At 46.1% G+C, this 13,374-nt stretch overlaps 1 protein-coding gene across 4 annotated transcripts in view; it reads left to right on the forward strand.

Moving 5' to 3' along the window:
- Positions 1-13,374, forward strand: part of daam2 (dishevelled associated activator of morphogenesis 2) — a 238,209-nt gene that overhangs the window by 71,816 nt on the left and 153,019 nt on the right. The gene's annotated exons all lie outside the window — the stretch shown is intronic.

Raw genomic sequence — 13,374 nt, forward strand, 5'->3', positions numbered from 1 at the left:
GTTCAGAGCGAGAGGCGCTATATACACTTGAAAGTCTAAGGTTGGCTTTTATTTGTACCACTTTCTTAATGTGTCACCCTACTGTATGATGAAATGGTGTTCAGTGCCAAAGCCGCTGTATTATATCACTAGGTTGTATGTTTGATGCCCAGCAATGTGCCACCCTGGGTAGGCCACCTTATGTGCCAGGGCTTACATTGGGTTCATTAAAAAACATGGGTGTTGTCCATGTAACAAGACTTGTGGTGGTGGTGCTTGGTGTAGACAGGCGCTATGTAAAATACAGCATAGCCCATCTTGAACGTTAATCTGGGTAATGAAGCTTGATAGGTGGCGTTGTGTTCTTGGGGTTAAAGGGCACTATATCTGGGATTAATGTTTAAGTGTGGTCCTCAATGGAATTTTTGCTAATATGGAGGTAATCATTGGGCCACCACTCAGGCCACCTGGAGAATGTGTTCTGTGCTGAAGCCCAGCTTCCCAGTTGAGTGTTGAGGGAGCAATGCATACTGGTGGCAGTGCCCTCTGTAGGGGATCAGGGTGGAGAGACTGCATGGTAGAGCAAAGAAGGAATGGCAGATCAGTGAAACGAGGGGTGACTGAAATGAGGGAAAAATGCCCACTGCCTCTGTGCCCCCTTAGAAAGCTGTCCTATCACCAGTCATCTAAGCATCCTTCAGCTCTGTCATTGGAGCTCTCTCTGTTAATCTCTCCACTTGGCCACACCCACTATTATTTGACCCCACCCCTTCCATTCATTTCCTAAGCAGTTCTTTCAGCTCAGGACCCCCCCCCCCCCCCCCCCCCCCATGTCTTACCCAGCAGTTGTACTCCACCTGGTATAGGGTGCCAGTCCGTCACAGGGCATACTCGAGTACACGCATTCATACAGAGGGGTCTGGCAAAGCCTAATCGATGCCCTCGCCTTATTGTTCTCTTCAGATTTGTTGGGCATAGCCTGCCAACATCCCGATCAAGATCTCAAATTGTGGACGATGAAGGCGAGCTGAAATGAGTTGGGGTGAGGATGACTTTGTATCTGAATGACCTGCGACTGTCTGCCCCACGCTGCTCTCATGGAAGGGCACTATATAAAATGGGATTACTTCATTGGTGGATTGATTGATAGAATTTCAATGGCATTGGGGCCAGAGGGCAACTGGGTAGCACTGGGTGCCAGGCTGGAGCCAACCCCAGATGGGTCCACCGCACTGCACACTCGCCCACACACCTAACACATTGTAGGGGTTTGAGTGTAAAACTGGGGTAGCGGAGCAAAAGCCACCCAAGCACATCAAAACAGCAGTTACTGCCTCCTGTGGTTTCAGTGCTGTGAAATAGTATTTGCCCCCTTCCTGTTGTCTTCTGTTTTTTTTGCATTTTTTTAACCAATCAGGGACCTCAGACGTTTAAATAAAATGCATTGTTGGAGACGGTGAACCTGAGTGAACACACAAGACTGTTTTTACACCAAGACTTTTCTATGCAAGTTATCCAACACCGCATGTGATAAAGTAATTGCCCCCTGCCGTTTTAATACTAGGTTTCAGTTGCAGGTTATCCTCCTTTGCTTTAATTCAGAGCCATTGGTAGGTTTGTGCGAATCGGCTGCTCATTTCAGGTCCTCTCTGTTGGGTTCAAGTCTGGACGTTCACTGGCCATCTCCAGACCTCTGAGCCATGCAGCTGTTGACTTGCCTTTGTATTGTGTCTCCTTGTCCGGCTGTGTAGCCCAATGGCACTTCAGGCTCCGAGCAGGACCGATGACTGGACATTGTCTCGCTATAAACAGAGGCTTTGATTTTAGTTGTGGGTTTTTGTTTTTATATATAATTGACCCACAGTGCTGGTGTTTCTGTATTTCTGCAGTTCTTTGAATGTTCTTCTGGAATCCTCTGTGCCTTTGAGGTCATGTGAGCAGGCTGGCCTGTCCAGACGTTGTCCTTTTGCAGATGGTGGCTCTCGTGTGTGGTGCCTTGTAAATGGCTTTGTCACTCTTTCTTGGTAATGGTAGTTCCCTTTGTTTGTCATACACAATTTCTGTTTCCTCATCATTTTTCCTCGTTTCTAGTGGAGTTTCCCTTGATGGAGGCTAGTTGTTCTTGTGGTGACAGCTGCCGGGTTGAGGGTCCGTATGTGGTGAGTGGTTGTGTTCAGTCAGCAGGATCGCATTATCCGTGGACTTGGTCAGCTGTTTGAACTAAGGGGGCAATTACCTTTTCACACAGGCAGTGCAGGTGTGTTGGATTATTTTCCTACTGGTGTTCTCTGTATCCCGTGGGGCCCTTTGTCTAATATTAGTTTCAAAGCCATTCATTATGACAACTGTGCAAAAATACAGGATATCCAGAGGGGGCAAAAACTTTCACAGCTCATACATTTGCTCAGGCCTGCTGCTTTGACGCTGATCATCTCAGTGGCACAATCTAAAAAAAGCTCAGAGCAAGATGTGCCCACCATTGTTCCCGGCCCCCAGTTCAGGTCTCTCATTTTGTGTCCCAGCACTGGGCAGCTGGTCTGCCAAGATGCCACAACTCGGCTGAATGTTTGTGCTCAATTTAGTGGAATTGCCCAGGTGTCCCAGGGTATCTTTAGGCTGTTGGCTCTGCTGGTGGTCCTGACTGCTCACTTCTGGAGCCCCAATGAGAGAAGCTCAGGTCTACTCCTCTGTAAAATCTTGACAGTACTCATGCCAGTGGCTGAAGTGGACTTCATGGAGAACAGAATTCCTGTAGATCCTGACGTGATTCCCTGGATGCTCCTCTCAGACGCTGAGACTGCAGATTTGCTCAATTTTGCTACAAACTGAGGGTCTTTCGTTTTATGCTTCATTAACTCCCCCAGTGTAGCTGTTCCAGTATTTCTATAACTAAATGGACAGCCTTGAGATTTACAGTTCCCTTCCTAGCCACTAGGGGCCCACACTGCAAGGCAGGTCACACTGGAGCCTCTCCAAGGCGCTTTAGGATTAGGGTGCCGAATAAATGTGACCTTGTGTCTACAGCTTGGGCATGGCAGGTGAAGTGACACGACGGACTGACTGGCAGACATGCAGTGTTTTACCATCCAACACCTCCACCACTTGGGGGCACTCTGTATGTCTAGTCACATTGGAGTAGTCCTGAGGTGCATTACAGGCATACAGCAGAAGAACTGTCTCCTTGTGTGTGCAGTGTGGGCACCAAGTGATGGAGGGGCCATAGAGGTAGTCATTGTTGGGCTGTGAACTGGACTTGTGTGCAGTGTGGGCACATACACTTTATAATGAATAATGTTGGCCACTAGGGGGCCATACTGAGTGTCTTGTCGTATAGTGCAGCATATTGTGTCTGTGTACAGTGTGGGCACTGACAGGTAGAAGTGGCATGGTGATCTTTAAACCAGCAGTCTCATCCATTACAATCTGTGCTGCTAGGGGGAGTCAGTTCAGGTGTAGAGTAACTGTTGGCTTGTACCCGTTATGTTGGCACTGGCAGGTGAAGTGGTTCACTTAGGGCCATACATTGGTGGGAATTAAACCAGGCACCTTGAGATTCAGGGTCCCCTTTACATGACCACACACACATTGATACCATCCTAGAATACCACATAAACGTGACCAGTTTGGGCACTGCCAGGTGAAATGACACACACACTCTGCAGTAAGCCCTGTGTCGCTGGCCGGTTTACACCCTGCATGACTAGTCACATTGAAATTGTCCTACGGTGTACTATGGGTATAGAGCAGAAGAACTGGTGCCATCTGGAGGATGTGAATTTCCCCTTGGGATTAATAAAGCGTCTGTCTGTCTGTCTAACTGACTGTAGCATAGGCATTGGCAAGTGAGTGACTGGTAAAGGGGCATGCCTGTACCCAGCAGCGGGCTTTCACTCTAGAACCCATGTCAGTTGTAATTAGGCATGTTAACCAAATTAGCAGCAGCATCTTAGCCAGTATAGGGCCACCCTGCTTGGCCACTCGCTCTGAAGCTGTCGTGAGGGGCCATTTTTTTTTTTGTTTTTTGTTCTAATTCAATTTTATTTCAAATGTCATTAAAAGCATTTATGAAGTTACAATTTCATCAGTTTTTCTCTTTCGGCTCCCTTTCCTTCTCTCGAGTTCAGTCCCAAGGTATACCGATTGCATAAAAAGACTGTCTACAAATTTAAAATGACAACTTTTTAAGACTTGTCTTATCTTTGGGGTCTTTTTTCATAAAATTATTTGCTCTCTCTGTTCATTCCGATCATTATCTGTGGGGGGAACAGCTGTTTGTCTATTTGTCAGTGCACACCGGGCCTTCCATAATATGCCTGTTATCATGTTTATTCCATCCCAATCCTTCCTCCCGACTTTTCTTTTTCCTTTTCATATCCCTGTCCAGATGAGTCTCCACTAAGGAGTCCTGCCTCACCTCTCTCCATATCCTCATGGCCGTGGGACAGTCCCACCGACTCACCCTGGGGCATTGGGGCCCTTGAAGGAATTTGTTTTGTTCAGTGCCAGATTTGTTTGTAACGCTTCATGAGCAGAGAGCCAGGCGACATCTGCTGTCTTATTGGGAATCTCCTCCTTGGGATTAATAAAGTATCTGTCTGTCTGTTATATATAGTGCCTTATCTATCTATCTATCTATCTATCTATCTATCTATCTATCTATCTATCTATCTATCTATCTATCTATCTATCTATCTATCTATCTATCTATCTATCTATCTTATAGCACCTTTTATCTAACTATCTATGTCTCTATTTGGGAACCTTTCCCATATCAATTTAGATTCTTCCCTAGATTTCCCATTAATAGTTACTGGTTTCTATTTCTTTCTTATTTTTGCCACCAGCTCTTTCCACTTCCTCCACAAGTCTTTTTCATCCATTTTAAACCCACAATCCTTAATACATTCCATCATCCTCCTATAAATTTTGGGTAGTCTAAATTCGTATGGGGTTTTATTTAGGGTTGTTAAAGGGCCAGACCTCCTTAAATGCCCACCCATCATATTCCTGGCTGAGTCCGCCGCCCTCCCATTCCCGCTCTGTATTAACGTTATGTATGTGGGCGTATACAGGTAGTCCCCAGGTTACGGGCATACGACTTACGAACGGGGCCGCAGCTGCTCCTTCATCTGTCTGGGGACGCGATGCAGGCTCCTCGGTATCTGCCGTTCCGTCATCATCAGCCTGGGGACGCTGCACGGTGGCTAGAGGGAGCGATTTCGCTGCTCGCGTAGTGTAGTGTCCTTCAGGCGGCTCCGGCTGATGAATGGGGCGGTGGGAGCAGCAGGGTGTACGGCAAGCGGTAACCCGGGGTCCACAGCTACCGCTCGTGTGCAGGACAGAGGCTTGATGGGCCGTTTCACTGCCTGCCCATCACACAGCCTTGCAGTGTCCCTCGAACAGCTGCCCCGTTTGTTCTTAGTGGGTGGCTGGTGATGCTGCAAGCGGTGACCCGGTGGTGGCTGAACGGAGGCCATTGAGGGTGAATGGGGTGGTGCCTCGGGTGGCTGCCTGTTGAACGAGAGCGGTGGTGGGCCTTTCGCTCTCGGTGGGCTGACGCTGCAGGCAGCATACTGTATGCAAGTGGAGGTGACTGTGTGGTGGGCGGGTGGTGAAGTGCCCCTCGCTGCCCCCATTCATTCTCAATAACAAGCCTGCTTGTATTGTTACGTTCATAGCAGGAAGTCGTCTCTCATCAGTACACCAGACGTGCTGACTGCTGTGATCGCGTGTCCAGTGCTGTGCCGAAGAGCTCATCTTCACCTTTTGTCTTCACCCTCAACAATGTCTCTGAAACACAACTCTGATGGAAGTGCTGGTGACACAGTAAAGAAGAGAAAAACCATCAGCATGGAAAATAAAGTAGAAATAATAAAAAGGTCAGAGAGAGGTGACACTCCATCGTTCATTGGCAGAGCACTTGGTTACAGTCAGTCAACAATAACATTTATTAAAGTCATGGACCTGCTCCGACTTACATACAAATTCAATTTAAGAACAAACCTACAGTCCTTGTCTCGTACGTAACCCGGGGTCTGCCTGTATTTCAGTCTTTGTAAGTCCTGAGGTGCTATGGCTCACAATAATTGTTCCCATCAGACTGCAGTGTGGGCGTTGGAGTAGTCAGTGATGTTCAGGTGACCTGACAGGGTGGTCTTTGAGGTAGAAGCCTTGCTTACATAATGAGACCTGTGAGCCACTAGGGGTCCTCAGTGATTTCTAATTATTTGCCTTGGCCATCAGGGGGCTCCATTGCATGTCCACTGATATTGAAGCCACCCCAAGTTGCTTTATGGGCAGCATGCAGAATAAACGTGACTGTGTGTAGCAAGGAAAAGTGGCTGAATCAGGAAGTCCCAAGTTGGTGGTGGGCTGAGAGACATCGCTCCATTCCCATGTACTTACATGGAGAGGCTGGCCACAGACTGGGGGTCTCTGGGTCAGAATGGGACCTGCTTCTGCCCAACTGGGCAAATGGACTTCTGACTTGTCCCTCTAGCTGCACGGATGTCACGTTACACAGCAGCAGGCTGGCTCTCTTCAGTCTTCATACAGACCACCACTCTTCTATTCCAGCATCTCGACCAGTAATGGGGTCTGATTAATGTGGCCCCTTCATGTGCCCATCCCAACCCCACCCTAGTGTGCTAAACTGTGTCAAGTTACTTTAGGAGATACAGGATATGGAATATAGCGCCTCCTGTCTGACTTCACTGACTGTGTTAGGCTGTGGTGTGGAAACTGAGAAGGAGAGGCCTCACTCAGCAAGGACTTCAGTCAAAGGCTGCTGAGGGCATCTTACTAAAGAGTGTGGCTGGGGTGGCACCGTGGCCTCCTAATAAAACATCAGTACTCGGCTATCAGAGTGGCCTTCCAAAAGCCCAGAGGTCAGTCAGGACCCCTGCTTTGCCAGCTGCCTTTGGCGAGGGCCTCCTCACAGTCCCACTCGTTGGCAGAGAGAGTTGTCAGGCTTCTAGGCGGCCACTGCCCTGTGCAGAGTGTGTTTATATTCAGGGCGTGTGTACAAAACAAACGTCCACTGCTGTGTAACTTATTAGTGTGGCACTGCAGGGCAGTGCCCAGGCCTGACACCCTGCTGGGTGTGCCAAGGCCTTTAGTCGAAAATGTCTGTTGTGCCCAAGACGGCCATCTCCTTGGCAACAACGTCATGTCACCCATGTGTTCATTCTGGTTTGTCCATTTAGTGACACCGTGTCACAAGTGGCTTTGAGAGCCCCCATTATATCCCCCTCAGGCCTCCTCATCGGACCATTCACATGTTTTATTGTTTAACAAAATGTCCTGCCCCATGAAATTGATGGACAGTTGGCTTACTGCTGCCCACTGCCTGTAGCCCTGTGTGTGAAGCCTCATGCCATTCAGCTACCATAATGAGTCAAGTGCCCGTCATCAGGACAGAAGTCATCCTCATCTGAATGGCAACAGAACTGGGAGGTCAAAATCTTGAAGAGCTGGTTGGCATCTTTGTGCCCGATGTGAGCCGCAGTGCAGAATGCCCCCGTCCTGTAACAGTGGACAGGCACTTGGTGTTCTTTGCTAATGTATTCCCTCTAAATTCACTTATCGGGTATCCTGACAGCATTGGGCTCAAAGTGGCATGCCAGTCCATCACTTTGGACACCCACGCCTGGGCAATATTGTGTTGTCCTGCATTTGTTATGAATACGGGGATGGGGGAGAAAAGAAGCCATATATGGCATGGGGAGAACCTCCAGTCAGGCCTGTGGCATGGGCGTCTGTGGCACTGGCCTTGAAAAGTCCGTCTTTGCTGCTGGTAAAGTGGCTGCAGCAGTTGGACCAGAGATCGTCATCCTCTAATCCGCTGGAAAACAATCTTGTGGTTTAATCCTAGAATTCCCGAGTCACAGAGACGAATAATCTGTCAGCGTGTGCCACTTGAGACCTGAAGACTCGAGCAGAAGTGTAGATTAATTGGGAAGAGTGAGGCGCGCACACACACACACCTAGAGGTGGCAGATGAAGTGTCTTTGTGACTCTTTAATCCTCTTAGGCCGACTCGGCTCAACTCCACGTGCTCTTTGACGCTCCAATCATGAAACACAATGGGTTCAGTAATTCAGTTACAAGGAGTTTAAGTAGGAGCCAACGTTGGCCGACCAACAGAGGGCACACACACACACACACACACACTGGGCGAATGTGCACTTGGGGACCAGGCCGAGACTAAGATTCCAAATGGGGAGCCACAGGTCCTCCAGAGGACTGCATTGCCTCAGAGGGTCTCGGGTCGTCTTCCTACTTTGAAGTGTAAAGCGGCTCCCCAGCATTCCTCACTCTGCCTCTCACACACACACACACACAGCTGAATGTTGATTGATGTGATGCATGCTGAGAAATTCCTGACTTGAATTTAGAGATTTCATTCTCCTTGACTTCTTAGTCCTTGAATTTTTTTTTTTTTTTTCAGGACATGGAGTTACGCCAACGTCGCCAGCTCTCCACAGTCACACCCGTCACACACACACACAGGGGAGTTCTGACTTTTCGACTTTGTGTTCCTTTGTCCCCAGGTCCTTTAATTATTTGTACAACTAGGACTGGCCTCTCTCTCTTTTTTTTTTTTTTTTCTTCCTACACTTTTGCCCCTAAAAGTAACTGTGTGGCATCTGCCCAGCTGTCATGGTACTGCCCACTTCTATGGGTCCTTTTATAGTGGGCACATGTGCCCTTTTGAGTCCATCTGGGTGGTGTAGGGTCCTTACTCTCTGGTCAAACTCTTACTTGAACCTGAAAGCGCTATATAAATGTAATGGATTATTATTATTATAATCAACGTCTGCACGCTGCAGAGCCGTGATAATCAAGAATGGATTAAATATGGAAGGACTCGTAGGAAAGGCACTATATACGTAATAACAGAGAGATACCCATGAAAGGCGCCATATCATAAGTAGGTAAGGAGTAAATAGATTGCTCTGCAGGATTCTGTGTTATTGGTGAATGGATAGATAGAACTTTAGTTGTCTCCAGCTTTTTACAAAAGCCCTTTACATAAATTGAAACATTTATAGATACCCATGCGTACACACACACACACACACACACACACACACACACACACCAGGATGACTAAAATTAAGAAAATTCAAAAGAAAGGAAACTGTCTGACTGTCTTATTGTACGAAACTTGTTTGGAGATCAGAAAAAATGAAGCGTTTATAAATTATAAGTACAAGTAGAGGAGATCAGGAAGTGGACAAATATTTTTTCACGACATTGTAGATATGTATTTTAGTTATATATATATATCTTATGTACTGCACCTTTTGACTCTGGAGGACGATATTTCATCCCACTGTGTACTGTAAGTATATTGTTAGGATGACAATAAAGCTCTACTACTACTACTACTACTACTACTACTACTACTACTACTATATGGTCGGCTTTATGCACACAGAGACCAGTGAAGTTCTTCTCTGCTTTGTGTCTCCACTTTCCGGGGCCACGTTTGAGCACTTTGAGGTACTTTCTTGTATGAAAATGTGCTATATAAATAAATGTTGTTGTTGTTGTTAGAAGTCCCTGATGTTGAAACTATAATAGACGCCGTCTCTAGGTGTGAAAGGCGCTATATAATAGATGGAGCAGTACTCTTATAGGCTGCTTGTTGTCATGTGTACAGTGACATTCTCCTGCATGTGCTCTGCCTGGGGTGCCAGCATTAGTGAGCAGAACTGGCACACCTTGAAATTCCTGTCTACCTAATCAGGCAGATTTGAAGGGCGCTATAAAATACAATTTATGTTTGTATAGCCCAGAGTCACACAAGAAGTGCCACAATGGGCTTTAACAGGCCCTGCCTCTTGACAGCCCCCCAGCCTTGACTCTCAAAGAAGACAAGAAAAAACTACCAAAAAAGGGGGAAAAAATGGAAGAAACCTCAGGAAAGGCAGTTCAAAAAGAGACCCCTTACCAGGTAGGCTGGGTGTGCAGTGGGTGTCAAAAAGAAAGGGGGGGTCAATACAAGACAATACACAGAACAGAACACAAGTCATCCTCAATACAGTGTAAAAATAAAAATATTACAAGTACAGAGCAGAATTTAACAGGAGACGATATCCCATAATATGATTTGGATTTGTTCAGAGTCCTGGAGACCTCAGTCATCAAGCTGCCTCCCCCTATTGGCCATCCCACAGCTGAGTCAGTGCTGGGCCAGCCAATCAGATGAAAGGACCCCTCCTTCCCATGATTCCTGCGATCCTCCATCAGAGGTGACTTTACCTTAGGCAGGCAAAACAACTTGGCAGGTGGGCAATGGGCACCAAGTGGCACATTTGAGTACCGAGAAGAGAAACAGAACTGGTAAGGGTTAGTAACAAATTCTAACGGTCATGTTACTGATGTTTTAGTGCTAATGGCAGTCTGCAGAGTTAATCAGCAGCTCTAAAACAGGTAGACATGAGAGGCACCATATAACAGTAGGCAGCGCCAGCAGGCTTATCAGGTACTTAGCCAACAGCCATACCACCTACACTTCAGAACACGTCATCCACCTGAAGCTAAGCCTGAGTGGGCCCAGCCAGAACTTGGATGGAAAAGGCTTGGGTTGCTGGTGTGGCCTGTTGGGGGCGCCACTTACCCTGTGGTCTGAATGTGGATTCCAAGGGAGACACTGTGCTGTGAGAATGGCCTCGTCCCTCTGGTGAGACATTAAGATCCCTGGGCGTCCTTCGTAAAGAGTAGGGTGTGTCCCGATGTCCTGGTGCATTCTGGCCCCCTAAACATCCCCTGCCTCTAATTAGCCTTAACTCTCGCTCATCCCACAACCACCTAATAGCTAATGTGTGGTGAGTGTCCTGGCATAAAATGGCTGCCATTGTTTTATCCAGGTGGGTGCTGCCCCCTCGCTATATAAAGCGCCTTGAGTAGCGAGAAGAGCGCCAGTGAAGGTCTTACTCTGATGTGCTACTCCACACGCCGCTCTCTGCCACCATCATTGGGGAGTAGAACAGCTTTACTGCAAAACTTCCATCTTATCACGTAATTATTATTTTGATAACAGACTGAATATTACGTTTGAACTTAATTTATTTAAACTTGTTCTATACTAGCTATCCCCTGCTGCTCCGCCCATGTAGTAGTGAAATAAGACAAACTTTAAAAATCATTAAAAAAAGAATTTCGTATCCAAGGGCCTCCTCATATTCAGTATTTTTGGTTTTGCTATCAGAGGCGAGAATGTAGCTGTGATCTCTTTGGCAAAAATGTAAAATGTTGGTGAGGTACCTGTGGCCAAACCGAAGAGGGTACATCAAACGTTGGCACTGCGTCTGATCGTGTCCAGGCTCTGATGGCAGAGCGCCCCCTATGTGGGGGAGAAAAGCAGGTGGCCAATGAGCAGGTACCCTCTGATCTCTCTCTCTCAAAAATGGCAGACGTTACTCCTTAACAACCTCTAGATCAGGGGTGTCCAACTCTGGGCCTGGAGGGCCGCAGTGGCTGCAGTGTTTTCATTCTGACCCTTTTCCTAATCCGTGACCAGTTTTCACTGTTAATTAACTCCTTTTCCCTTCATTTTAATAGCCCTGATTTTAAGGATTCAGTCCCCTGAATGTATTCCTTTCTTCATTAAATGGCAGTTGAAAATAAATGTGAAACGAGCTAACAGATGACCAGCTAAACCCGTTTCACTCCAACCAATCTCTTAATGAGAAGCCAATGCTTGCTGTTAATTAAACCTGTTATTTAATTCCATGGCTTGTTGCTGCTCTCATTCTGCTGCAGCAGATATTTCTGTTCTGTTTTTTCTAAGAACATCATTAAAATGTTTTGGTGACCTGAGTGATCAGCCTTACCGAGACCTTCACCTTTCTTTATTTTCAGATAATGTGTGATGGGCACAGGTGAGCTGGTCATATGGCAGCTTGTTTCATGTCTCCTTACTGTTTGGCTGCTAATTAAGGAAAAAGAAACAACTAAGGGGCCTGAGCTAAGTTAATTAAAACTAAACCCCAGAAGTTCATTAGCAGCAAAAACTGGTCACTAATGAAGAAGATGATTAGAATGAAAACCTGCAGCCACCGCGGCCCTCCAGGACTGTGCACTAGATCAGCGGTTCTCAAACTGTGGGGTGGGCGTGAAGTAACAAAAAGGGGGGCACAAAGATGTGGAAAAAAAAGAAAACAAGAATCGAAAATATGAAAAATACATCAAAACAATTTAACTTAAGCTAATACTCTGATACTAGAAAAATAAATCTAGAATTAGATAAATGTTGATAAAAGTTAAGTAGGTATAATAAAATATGCATCTATGATATATCATTAATTAAAAAGAACTAATTGGTATTAGTGGGCTCCTTTCAAAAAAACGTTAGGGGGGCGCGATTAAAACTGTTATGAAAACTCGGGTTGCAAATACTTAAAAGTTGAGAAATGCTGCACTAGATGATGAGGTCTGCTGAACAAACAGGTATGGCTAGCTAAGTAGAGGCAAGGTGCGCTCCAACAGATGGCGACAGATAGAGTGAGGAGGGCCCCGCCCTGCTCAACTCCCCTTGTCCCACAGCCTCTTTCTCAGACTAAATAAATCGGTGCCACATCCGAACTCTGATACTTAGCACAATGAGAGAAGTCGCAAAATCAACCGGAATGTTCAAGCAAATTATAGAAAAAACAAAACCCGCTCTAAACCTGTGAAGTACTTCAGACAGAGAGACGTTGGATTTTCTATAAATAGAGATTATTATTTTCCATTTATTATTTCTCTAGTGAGCTCAGGATGGCCACAGAGATTCACTTGCTGCAAAATAACACAAAGCCATGTGAGTGAGCTGAGCGTAAGGCGCCCTAATCGAGGTGTAATGACTGACTTCATGAGGTCAAAGTACAAATAAACAAGAGACGTTGTGTCAGATATTTAAAGTGAAGCTCACATTTTAATATTTCAAAAGTCGAAATATTGTCCATGCTAAAAGAGCTTTGTCGTTTGTCACCATCTGATTGGTCCATTGAGGGCTAGTAAAGGATCAACAAGTAATCTCCTATTCATAATCGCTGACCTTGAAATAGTCTAAAAGGATACTGCATGTGCTTAGCTTTGACATGAGTCGCTTTTAACCTGGTGGTTCTTGGGGGGCTAGGCCCACCGGTAGAAAATCTTATATCAATATATATATATCTGTGAATTTCCCTTTGGGATTAATAAAGTATCTATCTGTCTATCTCTCTCTCTCTCTCTTTATTTATTATAGGATGTTATTTGTGATCAGCAACCATGAAATAGCATAAAGTGATCACTAATCCCCATTTTTATCGAGTTTTGTGACCCCTCGTATCCCATTAGGTTGTGGACCCCCTGCGGTCAGTCCTTTTAATCGTCTTTTGCTGAAGACACCTATTAGTTTAC

This window comes from Erpetoichthys calabaricus, chromosome 3 (assembly GCF_900747795.2).
Source record: "Erpetoichthys calabaricus chromosome 3, fErpCal1.3, whole genome shotgun sequence".
Lineage (NCBI taxonomy): Eukaryota > Metazoa > Chordata > Cladistia > Polypteriformes > Polypteridae > Erpetoichthys > Erpetoichthys calabaricus.